The sequence below is a fragment of the Fukomys damarensis genome, unplaced genomic scaffold (assembly GCF_012274545.1).
Source record: "Fukomys damarensis isolate Sample0158 unplaced genomic scaffold, DMR_v1.0_HiC HiC_scaffold_16, whole genome shotgun sequence".
Lineage (NCBI taxonomy): Eukaryota > Metazoa > Chordata > Mammalia > Rodentia > Bathyergidae > Fukomys > Fukomys damarensis.
This window is the reverse complement of record NW_022900928.1, coordinates 24,529,040-24,544,866: the sequence shown is the minus strand read 5'-3', so window position 1 is coordinate 24,544,866 and position 15,827 is coordinate 24,529,040. Positions and strand designations below refer to the sequence as shown.

The 15,827-nt window shown below is 36.2% G+C and overlaps 1 pseudogene; it reads right to left on the bottom strand.

The window, feature by feature from the left end:
• Positions 1 to 1,751: 1,751 nt before the first annotated feature.
• On the bottom strand, positions 1,752 to 4,563 carry LOC117286257 (annotated as a pseudogene).
• Positions 4,564 to 15,827: the final 11,264 nt, after the last annotated feature.

Below are 15,827 nucleotides of genomic sequence, written 5' to 3'. Positions count from 1 at the left end.
ATATAAGCTTAAAGCCAGGTGGCAAAAAGTAGAAGCAATCAAAGTTTCATTACCTTTAAAGGATAAATCATAAGTATATGCAATAGAGTAGTGAAGAATTGGACAACTGTTTGGTTTTTTATTCTCCCCATTGCACCCCAAATGCTCATAGTTTACCCAGTCCCTCGACAAATGCATTTAATATTATCTCTGGCTAGAAGCCTTCTAGATTTTTGTCTCCTATTTCTCTCCATATTCACATAACCATAGAATGATTGTTATATATTATAGTTATTCATAGTGTTATATAATTAAGTTGTTTTTTTCTTTAGAGATATATTGATATTAAAGTATATGCTGGACACAGAATAAGCAGTACACCAAAATATTGAGACATAATCAAATTAGTTTCTCTGATGTTATGAGTATTCTTAATTGTGTAACAGAAAGCTAGAACTATTTATGTGAAATATGAAATACAAAATATTGGGAAAATAAATTGATTTAATGTATGGAGTATTAAAATGGATGATTTAGCATAACAATATTTGCATACAACTTTTTGTGTGTGACTTATGGGGCTCTATATGAAAACCAGCATTTACTTAGTGTTTACCAGGTATTTATTTAAAAGTTATTTGTGTGTAAATGCTGGGCTACTTCCTGTGCTAGCAGCTGGCATTAAGCAAGAAATGAGACAGGAAGTTACTGCCCTTGTGGAATTCATAGAGAAATTATATACATTATCCTAGAAAATAAGTTATGTGGAGGATAACTTAATCCAAGTAACATTAATCCAAGTTATGCCCAGAATGATAGGTTTACAAGGAAATATGCAGGCTATGGAATAATAAAGACAGAAACATTGACATTCAGCAGAAACAGTATCTATGCTACAGATGATTAAAGAAAGCTTCACAAAGCAAATGTGATTTTACCTGTTAAAAGACTGAGGCTAATTCTGACATCTTCACTAATTTTCCTTTAAGTCATGAAAAATGTATGCTCCTTAAATAGATGGTTATAATCATCAGACTGTAAAAATTGGGAGTAAAATATAAATGGAGAAAAAGTTGAAAAGCAATAGACTGTGTACAAGTGAGAAGACATATTTTTTTACTAAAACCACTAAAATAAATAATGTAAATATAGTCATTTTGAATTCTTGAAAAATAATGTCCTTAGTAATAATGTGATTGACTTATATGAATCCAAAGCAGTAGTATTAATAATTTGACCTGTGGCCGGGGATTTGGCTCAGCAGTTCAGTGGCCTGCCTCGCAAGCACAAGGACTCAAGTTCGATCCCTGGTACAAAAAAAAAAAAAAAAAAAATTTTTTTTTTTTTACCTAACACCCAAATATGTTGTTAATATACAGATTTTAAAATAAGTAAATATGTTCAGGGAGTTCTGGAACAAAACAAATCAAACAACATCATCACAAACCTCAGGAAATAATTTATCCGTTTTCTTAACAGAGTCTATTTGCACAGAAAGTAAAAAAGAATGTTTTAAAATAGGTATTTATACATGTGTTTTCCTCATATTATTTTATTGGAACATATTCTAAAAAGCAGGAAACAAAACAATCCTGTTTTCTTTACAACTCAAATATTCAGGTATACAATCTGAAAGTCTCACAATCACAGAGGTTCGAAGAATCCTTAGGGCACAGAATATCAGAAGGCTTTTGCTCTCTGAACTCTGTCTAACTCTAAAACCCAAAACTGCTCTACTGTGTCATGTTTTCTCCCAGCTAAACATTCAAAGTCTACTTTGTCAGCTCACACACACTTATTCCCTTTCTTATTCCTTCAGTTGACTTCTTTTTGAACAAAGTTTCAAGCTTTTCTTGGATTTGACAGGTTTTCACACAGTACACAATGGGATTCATCAGGGGTGGCACCAGCAGGAAGATGTTTAGCCATGAGGATGTGGATCATAGGAGACACATCCCTGGCAGAGCAGTGGAGCATGGCCACACCCAGCATGGGCATGTAGAAGATGAGCACAGAGCAGATCTGAAAGATGCAGGTGTTGTGTGCCTTGAGTTGTTCTCAGAGGGTTGTAATCCCTAGGACTGTCTTTAAGATCATCATGTAGGAGAAGGCAATGAACACCGAATCCAGCATGGTAGAAAGAACAGCACAGAGACATAAACCACATTGACGTGTTGTCAGATCCATGACCTCTTGTGGAGACAATGTGAATGGGAAAGCAGGTTTTGTTGGCAGTATCTCAGCTGATGCAAGACAAAAGGGAGTGGAGGGACCAAAAGGACGTTCTTGGAAATCAGAAAGACTTTGATTTTGACAACTCTGGAGCTAATTCAGATTGTGCTGTATCTCAGAGGGCTCTAGATGGCCACCTACTGGTCAAATGCCATTACAGACAGCACAGAGGCTTCAGTGAGGGTGAACAGGTGAATGAAAAACTTCTGGGAAAAACAATCAGCTGCATGGATTTCATCAACGTCAAACAGGAAGAGCCCCAAAGTGGTAGGTAAGGAGAGGGATAGTCCTAGGTCAGAGATAGGGAGCAGGGAGAGGAAGTAGTACATGGGCTCATGGAGGCTTTGCTCTGTCTTGATAAAGAAAAAGATGGTGGGCTGGGGATTTAGCTCAGTGGTGCTGCTGCCTGCCTTGTACTTGCAAGATCCTGAGTTTGATCCCCAGTACAAAAAAGAAAGAAAGAAAAAGAAAAGAAAAGAAAAGAAAAAGATGGTAAAGTTACCCAGGAAAGAAAATAAGAAAATAGATACACAGAAGAGAAAGGGATAGCTATCCAGAGTGCCTACAATCCAGAAATGTCAATAAGGAGGATCCTAAGAACTTCAGTCTGAGTGTCAATAAGAGGAGCAATGATGCCCTGAAAGGCTGGTAACCCCATGATGAGTGCAGTTGGGGATTTTCTAAATGACTTTAGGGCAGAAGATGTTTTCTCTGATACGATGTGTGCCACAAATATGAAGAGGACTAGAAGATACTTCTTATGATCAAATGTCTATGATTCTGCTGTCACTTTAAACTGTGAAAAACAAAATAAACATAATATAACAAAAACAGGGTTTGCGTCCTCATTTAGTAGCTTGTTGCATTGTGTTGAAGTATCAATTTATTTCAGGAAATCCTTTGGTCAAATGAAAGTACTCATGTCCCATTCTCATAAAACCAATTCCAATTCTACGCTCTCATCTCACTTTGATTAGGAAAAACAACAACAACAACACCAACAACAACAACAACAACAAAACCTCACCCCCACCCCTTGGGCATCTGAGCAGTGCAAGCACATTTGTGAGAGGCAGAGCCACCTGGAGATGGGCTGCTACCCCACCCTCACCCCTGGGCCTCGGAGCAGTGCCAGTGGAGCTGCCCAGGCTCCTGTAACACCACCTCAGACCCCCCAACCTGTGCCTCTGGCCTCCTGGCTGCACTGGTAGCTGGATCCACAACACAAAGGCACCTGGAGTCATAAAGGCCATTGTCCTGAGCTCCAGAAGATAGAGCAGAAGTGAGCAAGAGAAAGAGGGCCTCTCTGAGGCTCCTTGAAAACGGAAGCCCATTGGAAAAGTGAAGAGAATCTCCAATAAAGGCACACCAGACAACTGTGGTCAGTAAGTTGGAGGGGTCACCACCTCCCAGCAGAACCTAGACTATCTTCAGGGGAAGGGCAGCTGGAACCTGCAGCAGAACCTTGCAGAGCTCAATGCTGCGGGAGGTCAGAGAGCTCAACGTGGGCCTTGCAGCCAGAAATCAACTGAATCTCAGGGGTCTGCTTCTGGCTTGAAGAGACTGAGGTAGAGCTGCACACCACTGCACATATGGTCTATTGTGATGGTAGAGACATATTCTGAAGGAGGCGTTTCATTGTTATTTTTTAATTTTAAAATTATTTTTTTCTTTTGCTCTTATTTTTTATTTTTTTCTACTCCTTTCAATTTTTTCCTTTTTCTGCCTTGCTTTCTTTTCTTCTCCTCACTCTCACTCTTCCACATTGTTCATCATCTCCATTTTGGTTCAAATTCCTCCCCTAATTTGGATTTCTCCTTTTTTTTTCTTTTCTTCTCCCCTTTTCCTTCTCTCAATTGTCATTAGTTTCAAGGAAAGTGAATAATAAAGCACATAATTTTATAATACAGCACAAAAGAGATCCTCCTAGAATTTAATAAATGTATTAGCTATTCCAAGTTATTACTGGAATTTAGATTCCCAGGTTTTCATGATTGCAAAGACAGGGATGGGCCCTTGGTTCAGATCTTGGATTTTTTCTCCTCTTTGGTTTTTTTACAACAGAATATTCTCATGTTTCCTCCAGGGATGCTGTACCTTCTTGCTGGCCAAGACATCCAAGTCACAGCAGATTTGGGCATGAGTGGAAAAAGGTTGTATGATGTCATCCACAAACCCTCTCACTGTCGTAGGAAAAGGGTTGGCAAACTTCTCAACACACTCTTCCTGGGCAGCTTCCACATCCTCATGCCCTTTGAAGATGATCTCCACAGTACCGTTTGCTCCCATGACTGCAATTTCTGCTGTGAGCCAGGCATTGTTGATGTCACCAAGAAGGTGCTTAGAGCTCATGACATCATAGGAAAGTATTCACTTTCTAGCTTCCCTATTGTCATTAGATCATTCTGTTCTTGTCTTTGTTCTTTTATTCTGTCTCTCCTCTTGTCTTCAATAGTTTCCTAGAGTTTGCATGATCTTTCTGTGTACTCTGGCCTCAATTCTAACATTTCCCGGTCCTTCTATGTATCTGTCCCTCTCTCTCCAACTTCTTCTAAGTCCCTATCCTGAAGGGTAAAGGTGTTCTAATTAAGAGTTCATTCACTAGTAACACATTTTGGGCTGGTCCTCGACTTTGATTTAATTCACATGGTTAAAGGTGATAGAGTAACAACTACCACTAATTGTCATTTTCTAAGCTGTTCTTGATGCTATTGTGTTGCAGACTGTATCACTTGGGCTAAGGTGTTGAGATAGAGCTGATCAATTATCCTTCTTGGTATAATGAAAATGAGATTGCCTTAAAGCCATTAGAAACTCAAAACCTAAAGACCAGCTATACCAGGAAGATCAAATATTAACCCAGGAAATAAACAAAGGACAGTTCCAACACAACAAAAACAGAAATGAGAAGACACTTAAGCAAGACACAAACACAGACTTCCATGTCACCAAAGGCAAATTTTGGGGAAAATGAGGTGGAAAAGTCTGATAACCAACCACCCGGATACCCTGAACTGATAGCACCAGAAGTAACAATACAGATGAATGAGGCTCTAGAAAAATTCAAAACAGAAATAGTTTTCCATATAACTATGGTGATGGTGAGCAAAATGAATGACATGATTAGAGACACTAGAACAGAAGCAGATAAAAGATACAGATGAATTCAGGACCATGCTAGAAGCCATGAATACCCAGCATAGGAAAAAAATGGAAACCAAGAATGCCCAACATAGGAAAGAAATGAAATCCATGAAACAGAATTAAAAAGATATCTAGGAGATTAAATCTCTATTGAAAGTATGCACAACAGATTGGGTCTATCTGAAGAGACATTATCTGATATAGAAGACAGAACACGGGTCAGTGACCATGAAAAGAGAGATCTCTTAAAAACACAAAAGGACCATCAGAAATAAATCCAACAGCTCCTAGATGACACAAAGAAGAATAATATAATATTTATAGGAGTCCATGAAACAGCAGGAGAAAGGACAAATGACACACACACAAAAACCTGTTAGCAGAATTAATGTCAGAAAACTTTCCAAAAACAACAAAAGAATCTCACATACAGAAAAGTGAGGCATATAGAACTCTAACTGGCCATGATAAAAGAAAACCTACTCATTTACATATAATAACCAAGATCCCAGAAATCCAACAGAAGAGCAAAATACTACAATCACCTAGAGAAAAGAAACAAATCATATGCAAAGAAAAGCCCATCAGAATCACAGCAGACTTTTCGCCACAAACCCTTAAGTCAAAGAGAGCCTAGAGTGAGGTATTTTAAACCCTAAAAGAAAATAATCTCCAACCTAGACTGATGTATCCTGCAAAACTCTCTTTCAAAATTGATGAGGAAATAAGATATTTCCACGAAGAAAAGAACGTGAGAAACTTCATGAATACCAAACTAGCACTCCAAAAATTCTAAACAATATTCTAGAAAAAGACAATGAAAGTCACAACTCCATGAGGCCCAAAAGAACAAATCCATACAGCAAGACAAGAAATTAAAGGGAGAGGGGGAAAATTAAAAAGAGCCAACAATAGGAAAATAACATAACAACAATAAGTCAATTCATATCAATATTAATGTCCTCAATTCACCAATCAAAGGAAATAGATTGGCAGAGTGGATTAAGAAGCAAAATCCAAGAACATGTTGTATACAATAAATGCACCTAGTTCAAAAAGAAACTTGTAGACTGAAAGTGAAAGGATGGAAAACAGTTCTCCATGTGATAGGAATCCAAAAAAAGCAGGGGTAGCTATCTTTTTTACAGACAAAGTACATTACAAACCAAACTAATTAAGAGAGACAAGAAGGCCACTACATCCTTGTAAAGGGAACAATCCGAGAGGAAGAGATGACAATCATAAATATATATGCACCAAATACTAATGTCCCCAAGTATACAAAACAAATATTAAGGGACATGAAAAACCAAATAAACACTAATACAATTGTAGTGGGGGACCTCAATATCCCATTCACAAATAAACAGATCATCTAGAAAAAACACAACAACAACAATATAATAGAATTGAATGAATGTTTTAACAAATGGACTTAATGGATGTTTACAGAGTGTTCTACCCCACAAAATCAAAATCAGAATATACATTCTTTTCAGATGCAAATAGATCATTCTCCAAATTAGAACACATGCTAGCTCATAGAACATGCTTAAGTAAATGGGAAGGAACTGATGTTATCCCCTGTGTATTATAAGACCATTGTGCAATTAAACTGGAGATCAATAGCAAAAGAAACTGCAAGAACCTCACAAACACATGGAAATTGAATAACACTCTCTTGAATGACAAATGGGTCACGGAGGACATTAAAGAAGAAATTAGACAGTTTTTACAATTTAATGATAATGCTAATACAGGAATCTATGGGACACAATGAAAGCAGTTCTATGAGGGAAAAAATAATATTGAAATCCCACAGTAGGAAAACACAGTGAGCTCAAATAAACATCCTAATGGTGAATATTAAACTCCTCAAAAAAGAAGAGCAAGACAAACCCAAAACTCATACAAGGGAGGAAACCACATGATTATCTCAATAGATGCAGAAAAAGCATTTGACAAAATTCAGTACCCATTCCTGATTAAAAACCCTGCAGAAATTTGGAATAGATGGTCTTTATCTCAACTTGACAAGGCTATCAATGAAAAGCCAATAGCATCATACTCAATGTTCAAAAACTGAAAACCTTCAAGCTAAAATCAAGAACAAGACAAGGATGTCCAATATCATCACTCCTGTTCAATATAGCTCTGCAAATATTAGTCACAATAATTACACATGAAATGAAATAAAAGGAATAAAGATGGGAAAAGAAGAAGTTAAACTGTCATTATTCGATTTGAGACTACACAGAAGACCAAAAAAACTTCACTGAAAGACTTATAGACTTAATTGACAGATTTAGTAGAGTAGCCGGATACAAGGTAAACACTCAAAAAGCAATGACCTTCTTTTACACAGATAACAGACACAATGAGAGAGAAATTAACGAAACAATTGCTTCACAATAACATAAAAATGAAATATCTAGGAATAAATCTAACAAAGAATGCAAAAGACCTCTACATTAACAATACAGCAGTCTGAAAAAAGAGATCAAAGAGGATATAAGAAAATGGAAAGACATCCCTTGCTCCTGGGTAGGAAGAATCAATATAGTAAAAATGGCCATACTTCCAAAACTGCTGTACAGATTCATTGCAATGCCAACTGAAATCCCAACAACATAATTCACATAACTAGAGAAAACAAATAAAAAAATTCATTTGGAACCAGAAGAGACATAGAATAGCAAAAGCCATTCTAGGCAAAAAAGACACAACAGGGGTATCAAAATCCCTAACTTGAAACTATACTACAAACCTACTGTGATAAAAACAGCATGGTAATAGCAAAGAAACAGATCTGAGGATCACTGGAATAGATTAGCGATGCAGAACCAACTTCAAATGTACTCAGCTACCTCATCTTTGACAAAAGAGCCAATCATCCTCACTGAAGGAAAGATAGTCTCTTCAATAAATAGTGTTGGAAAAACTGAATTTCAAACTGCCAAAGATTAAAATTAGACCCCTATATTTCAACATGCACTAAACTAAAATCCAAGTGGGCTAAAGATCTAAACATGAAAACAGAAACAGTAAACTTACTGAAAAGTAAATCAGGTAAAACTCTCAAAGACATTGGCATAGGAGAAGATTTTATGAATAAATCTCAGGAGCATAGGAAGTAGCACAAAGAATAAAAAACTGGGACCTCAAAAGCTTTTGTAGTGCAAGAGAAACCACCAACAGAGCTAAGAGACACCTACAATATGGAAAAAATATTTACCAGATGTTCCTCAGACAAAGGTCACTATCTGGAATATATAAAGAACTCAAATAAATCAGACTCTTTATTTTTTTTTCTCATTGAGTTTATTGGTACAGTTTAGGTATACAGTACAGTTACATCCACCATTGGGATCTTGTACCTTTACATGACAGGTCTTGGTTCTCATTTTTTCCCCATACCCTTACCCTGTCTTCACCCCCTCCTTCCCTTTCCTATTTACAAAACTTTATTTTCATTTTTTCATTGTCTCAATTTTTTTTCTTTTCCCTTATTTCCTCTCCCCTACATTTCCCACTTCTCCTACACCTTCAGCCCTTTTCTTCCTATTTCATATTATCAGTTATACAATTTGGATCTTATTTACAGTTTTAGTTTTTCACACCAGAGAAACTATTCAGTATTTACACATGTGTGACTTATTTTTTTTTCACTTAAGAGTATGACCGCAATATGTATCCATTTTCCTATGAATGACTTTAATTTTTCATTCTTTATGGCTGAGTAGTATTCCATTTTAGACAAAAAAGTAAAAGCATCAGATAAATATATGAAAAAATGTTCAGCAACACTGGTCATTCGAGAGATGCAAATGAAAACAACATTGAGATTCCACCTCACCCCACAAAGAATGGCTGCTATCAAGAAATCAACCAATAACAAATGTTGGCGTGGTTGTGGGGAGAAAGGAACCCTTCTCCATTGTTGGTGGGAGTGCAGACTGGTGCAACCACTGTGGAAATCAATATGGAGATACCTCAAAGAGCTGGGATTAGAGGTTCCATTTGACCCAGCCATCCCTCTGCTGGGTATCTTTCCAAAAGAATTAAAAGAAACATACCACAGAGACATATGCACACTCATGTTTATAATGGCACAGTTTGTAGTAGCTAAAACTTAGAAAGAGCCCAATTGTCCATCAACTGGATACTGGATAAAGATGTGGTTTTCTACTCAGCCATAAAGAAGGATAAACTAGAGACATTTATAACTAAGTGAATGCACACTGAGGACATACTCTTAAGTGAAATTAATAGGACACACACGTGTAAATACTGAATAGTTCCTCTGGTGTGATAAACTAAAAGTGTAAATAAGGATCAAAATTTATAATTGATATTGTGTAATAGGAAGAAAGGCCTAAAGGTGTAGGGGAAGTGGGAGGGGTAGAGGAAAGGTAAGAAGGTAAAAGAAAAATTAAGATAAAAAGAAATAACTGGAAACAAAGTCTTTGTAAATAAGGAAGAATGGAGGGGTTGAAGGGAGGGCAGAGATATGGTGAAAAATGAGAACCAAGATCTGTCATACAAAGGTTCAAGATCCCAGTGATGATTTTAACTGTATTTTATACCTAAAATTTAGCAATAAATAAAAATAAAATTATAGGAATAAAAAAGAGAGCAAAAAATGTAGACCCACTGAATATATCAACATACATTTGATTGTATTTTGGGGGGCTGTCTGTTCAGGAAGTTGTTTTCTTTAGAGGCTCTATTTTTCATCTTCTTAATGACTTAGGAATTATTGCCTGTCCATTTAATTCTTCACACAAATCCTATCATTTTATAATACTTGCAAAGGTTGTTTCTTGGTATTTTTGAAGAATATTGAGAGCATGGGAGTAACTTGGCTTATGAAAATATGTTTTATAGTTTCTATGTCTTTTTGCCTGATTTTGCTGGATTTTTCCCTTCATAAAGCCTAAATGGATGAGTGTTCAGAGTACTTTCCAGTGATCTAAATCCTGTTGGTACCTGTATCTAACTAAGAATAAAGTTTGGGAAATTAATGTAGAGATCAAGATGACAAACACTGTGAAATCTACTATCTTTTGACTTTTTTTACTCGGATCAAACTCTGTATCTGAGTCACATGACTTGCTTTTTTTACTGCTATATCTATTGTTAAAATAATCTCACATAGACTGTGGCCATTCATGTCCTGGCATTTGTCTCATCAATATCTTCAAAGATGTATTGTTTTTGTTTTCATTTTTTTTTGAGAGGTGCTCTTGCTTAGGTCATTCAGATGGGCCTGGAACTCTCTGCAGTGCTCCTGCTTCAGGCTCTGGGTCCTGGGGTTATGTGTATGCACCACCACGCCCATCTGAAGCTGCCTTGTTTATACAGTGAGTTGCTATTGATATTTGATTCAAATGCATAAGGATAAACACTTGTAATTTTAATCATTTTATATAATATTGCAGCTTCTAGATAGTAAAGTGGCATATTGCAAACTGACTACCACAGATTTTCTCATTTATCTTCTTACATTATTATTTCATCTGTTCTACATATAAGAAAACAACATCTTAGGACAATGACTTGTCCAATTGCAAGTGTCTACTTTCCCCCAGAAATGAAGAAGTAGCATGTGATATCTGTAGTAGATGAACTCATATTGCCCAGACTGAGCATTTCTAAAACTTCTAGATGCACACTCCTCTCGATAGGTATACTTGGGCTCTCCTTGATAGCTCTCCAGTGCTTGTTCTCCATGCCGTAGGTATTTTCTGGCTCACTTTTGGTGATGTTGTTACATTTTGTCCTTTCCTTAGGATCCAAACAGAAACACACCTCCAATCCCAGCACTCTAGGAGCCTGAGGCAGGAGGATCACAAGCTCAAGCTCAGCCTAGGCAGCTTATTGAATAAGCAAACTGTCTCAAAATAAAGCATGGCTAACTAAAAGAGACTAAGGATGTAGTTAGTGCAGAGGCCTGTGTACTGGCAAAAAGAAAAAAAAATGTAAATTTTGTCAGATAATCTGAGCAGAAATCTATCTTGCCTTTATGGTGATTCAAAAAAATAAATAAACGTGACCTTCTACCATGAATCAATAATAGGATGGGATTTGAAGCAGGGAAGAATTTTTTAGACTAGATTTCATCTTCTTGGAAGTACTGTCTTTTGAAACCAAGAAAGACATATGGGAATACTTACAGGAAATAACTGTTGGAAAACTAATACCCTACCTCATGGAAAACCTTTTAATGATTGACAGATAGGGGATTTAACCCACAAAACAGCTCAGACTGGGGAAACCGTGTCATCGGTGTTCACAGGTCATAGTCAAACTCAACTCATCAACCCTTGGAATTTGTTCCTTTCTCCCCTTCACTATGGTTTTCCAGTTCCTCCAGAGGCAGGAAAGCTAGTTGTTACATAAAGTCCTAAGTTTTAAGAATGATCAGACCATCAATATTGCATACTAATTTTCTTCTAACTTGAAACTACTATTCTCCCTTGCTTCTATATTTATTGACCATGTAGATTTCTTCTTTTGGAAGCATCTGCCTAAGTCTCTTGTCCATTTTCTACTGGGTTGTGACTTTTCCACACTGATTTGCAGGAATTCACACACACACACACACACACACACACACACACACACACACTAAGCCTCTTGGTTTTAAATCTGGAACATATTCTCATGCTTTATCTGTCGTCTCATGATCAGTCCCACTTACTAATCACTAGACTCAGCAATGCTGGACTGTGTAGACAGATGCTGCACTGAATGTGTAGGCAGAAGATGCTCTGCTTTTTTGCAACAAAATATGAGCAAAGCATGGAACAGTGAACAAAAGTAGCCTTTGTGTCTAGACAGTATGTGTAATATAAAATTTATCTGATTTAATAATCTCATGATTTAATTAGATAAGGGGAAAGTAGAAAAAAAAAGTACAGCATTTTTCCCTGGTAGCCTGTAATGTTTTCAGCCTCCCTATTTAGATTACTATAGAAGCACACACAAGTGCTTTTACTCTAGGCAAAAATGAAGTGCTTTAACACAGTGCATCTTAAACTGTAGTGCACAAATCATTGAAGGATTGGCTCAAGTGCATATTTTTATCCAGTAGAACTTAAGTAAGTCATGTTACTATATGCTCACAGTTGTGTTGATATAAAAATCCAAGAATCACACTTAATAAACAATTTTTCATAAGTATTCCATTGTTCTGATATATGAAAGAAGATCTTTGGATCCTGTTTGATTTGCTTGAAAGATGACCAGCTTTGCCTGCAAAGGAAATGCATGTAAATAAAGTGTGCTTGTTGCAATTTTTTAAAACTTAAAATAAAACCCTAATAGTACTGCTGCCAAGAAGCAGAACATGACTGATGAAAATCATCCCCCTACCTAAATCATACATATTCTACATCCAAGAAATGATTCTCATTTTGGTCTACTTTTTAATTTTATAGTGTTCCATCCTTTGCAATGTTTCACCATAAGCTCCTCGCAAATGACCAGCACCCACGGAAAATAAAAATAAAATATACAACAAAACTAGAACAACAAAACTTAAAAAAAACAAGTTTAAGCTATTGTTCACTGTACAGTTTATATGCATCCTCCTAAGTCCTTTCATTTCTTAAGTGGATTCTCTTGCTTTTGCAGGTTTCCATTGGGTGCTTTCCTGAGAAAGTTTCCTGGTGATAGATCACTTCTAGGTGCTGTGTAATTTAGTCAAGATAATCTAGGTAAGCACAGGGCTTAATTATGCATTGCTTGATAATTATATTTAGACTAGGGGTTCTTTACTAGAGTACTATGGATTAGACTGGATCATTTTTTGCAAAGTGATGAAATTATCCTGAGCTCCAAACAAGGATGTTGGCACCAAGTCCCCACTCTCCCTCTCCAGGCAGCAAAACCAAAAGTTTCTCCAGACATGGTCAAATGTCTCCAGGGGGCAAGATTGTCTTCAGTTGAGAATCCCTCTTATTTCTTAATCCTGTTTTCATTTCATTGCATTAAAGTTGTCAGAAAACGTATGTACTCTTCCGAGAATGTTATACACATTTGTACAATTCCTGCAGGAATTAGCCAGAAAAGGCATTAAATTAACTAAAATGTAAGTGGGCATTATTGAACTCTTCACTTGGTGCTGCCTACCCTTACACTGAGAAAATGTGGGCCCCTATTTCCTCCAATTAATAAATCACTTATTCTAGTGCTTATTGTGCTAGAATCCCAACACCACTGGGTGGACAGAAGACCAGAAGGATGAAAAAAGTAAAAGGTTATGATTATGCTCTTCAAGACCAGCAATTCTTCTTGCCTGTATCTGATGTTAGGGTTTTTGTAGTGGGTTAATTTTGTGGAAAACATACAAGGTTGACTCTGAAACGTAAAATACAGCTGAGAGAAAAAAACCTGGGAATCAATGTTATGGTCTGAATCCCAGCTTTTCACATTTGTCTGTGTGAAGTTCATTAAATTAACCTTTTAGAGTTTTAATTGGTTCAATGGAAACAAGTAGGGAGGAATGCTTCGTGAAATGCTAAGCCACTGTGAGGATTAGATAAGAAATATGGCTTAAAGTACCTGCAAGCATATCTTGTATATGTCAGAAGCTTTAAAAAGATGTTCATGTGCATTAAAATGTTTTCATTTATGTAGCGGTACTATCCAGTTTGGGGGCTGAGTTGTCTACTAACTTACATGAGGAGAGACATGTAGGAGACTTGAGTCCATGTCATTTTTGGAAAAGACATAATTCAATGAGGCATAAGAAAAGGTAAAATTATTTAAAGGTATGCAAGATTTTGACATCATCTTAGGTGGAGAAATTGGACTTTTTTTTTGTTATCCATAAAAACACATGATATAATTCTCTTTAATACCAAATGCTATTTCCCTATTTCAAAATCTTTATGCCTCTGTGATACACCCAAAATTTGGAATATATAGCTTTAAAAAAAGCTTATCCTACCTCTGCGGAATATTACTGAACTTAACAAACAATTTCTTTTCTCTAAATATGTCTTTATTTATACATTCATTCATTATCAATTATTATTGAAATTCTCCTGTCTCAGAAATGTCCTAGACACTAGGTTTGTAGAAATAAAATCTATTGATTATGTCAATCAGTAGCACATTTCATTCAGGAAGTAAAGAAACACAAAATATAGTTCTAATTCCAAATAATAAGTAAAAAGAAATGTTGGCAATAAAATAAATAAAAAGAATAATTACATGAGTTGGATCTTAGGTAATCTAAGACTAAAATAAAACATTTTGGAAAACAAAATGGAAATTAGTTGGATGAAACTGGAGTCAGTGGCATTTTAACAGATGGGCTCTGAAATGAAACAAAGAACTTTTTGAACTAAAAATATTTTGAGATTATTGTGGCTGTGGTAGATGATTTTTTATAATACTGAAGAGGCAAAGGTGGTTCATTCTATGTATAATTTAATTAGGTTCTCTATAAAGTAGACATATTTCAAAGATGCAGTTGAACATACAATTTGTCTTGTAAAAAGATGACTCTTACCTCACTAGAAGATTAATGACAAGGCAACAAGAGTAGAAAATTGCAAGCTTAGAAAGTTTGTGTAATATTTTGCTACAGAGATCTTGGTGACATAATAAGATGGTTAACATGGAAAAAGAAACAGAATTAAGATGTACTTTAGGCGTAACATCAAAGGAATTTAGTATAATAGGTTGAATATAGGGAATGAAGAATGTACTTCTGTCAGAATTACATGCATTACCATATTTTCATCTTTCTTACTTTTGCCAGAGATGATTCATGAAGTCTTTATTTTCATTCCTGTTAATTGAGTAAGGGATCTCAAGCAACGTACTGCTTGCTTCCAGTGTTATGAATTTGTCAGTATCCAGAGTGAATAAAATAAGCTTGATGTTAATAGTAATATCTGTGTACAAGGTGATATTAAAAACAAGTGAATGTTTAAATTGTAAAAGTTTATTACAGCCTTACTGACATTAACCACCCTGATTTGAACACTCTTATCCTATTTTTTGACACTTTTTGAAGCAGTTTTGTAAGCCCTCTTTTGTGATTGTCTTTATAAGGTATGATAAACGTATGATGAATGCTACTGCCAAGGAACATGCAATAGAAAGTCAGGCTTGAAAATACATCAGTCTGGCACTGTGCAGCTACTGTCTGGTACTGTGCACCTTCTGGCTCTTCCCCAAAGTTGAATGACCATGAAAGGTAAATGTTTTGAATCAGTTCAAGACACTGAGACAGCCATGACAGCACAACTACAGACATTCACAAAAAAGGACTTCCAGAGCTGCTTCAGAGATTGACGGGAAGGATGAGGTTAAATGTATTTTTGAGTGAGGGGAAATATTTTGATGGGAATTAATGACAGTGTGTCTTTTGCTGTAATAAAGTTTTTATATAAACTTACACTATAGTTTTGGCTCAGACATCATCTGTTTCTGTCAGGTTTTCTAAGCTTTAC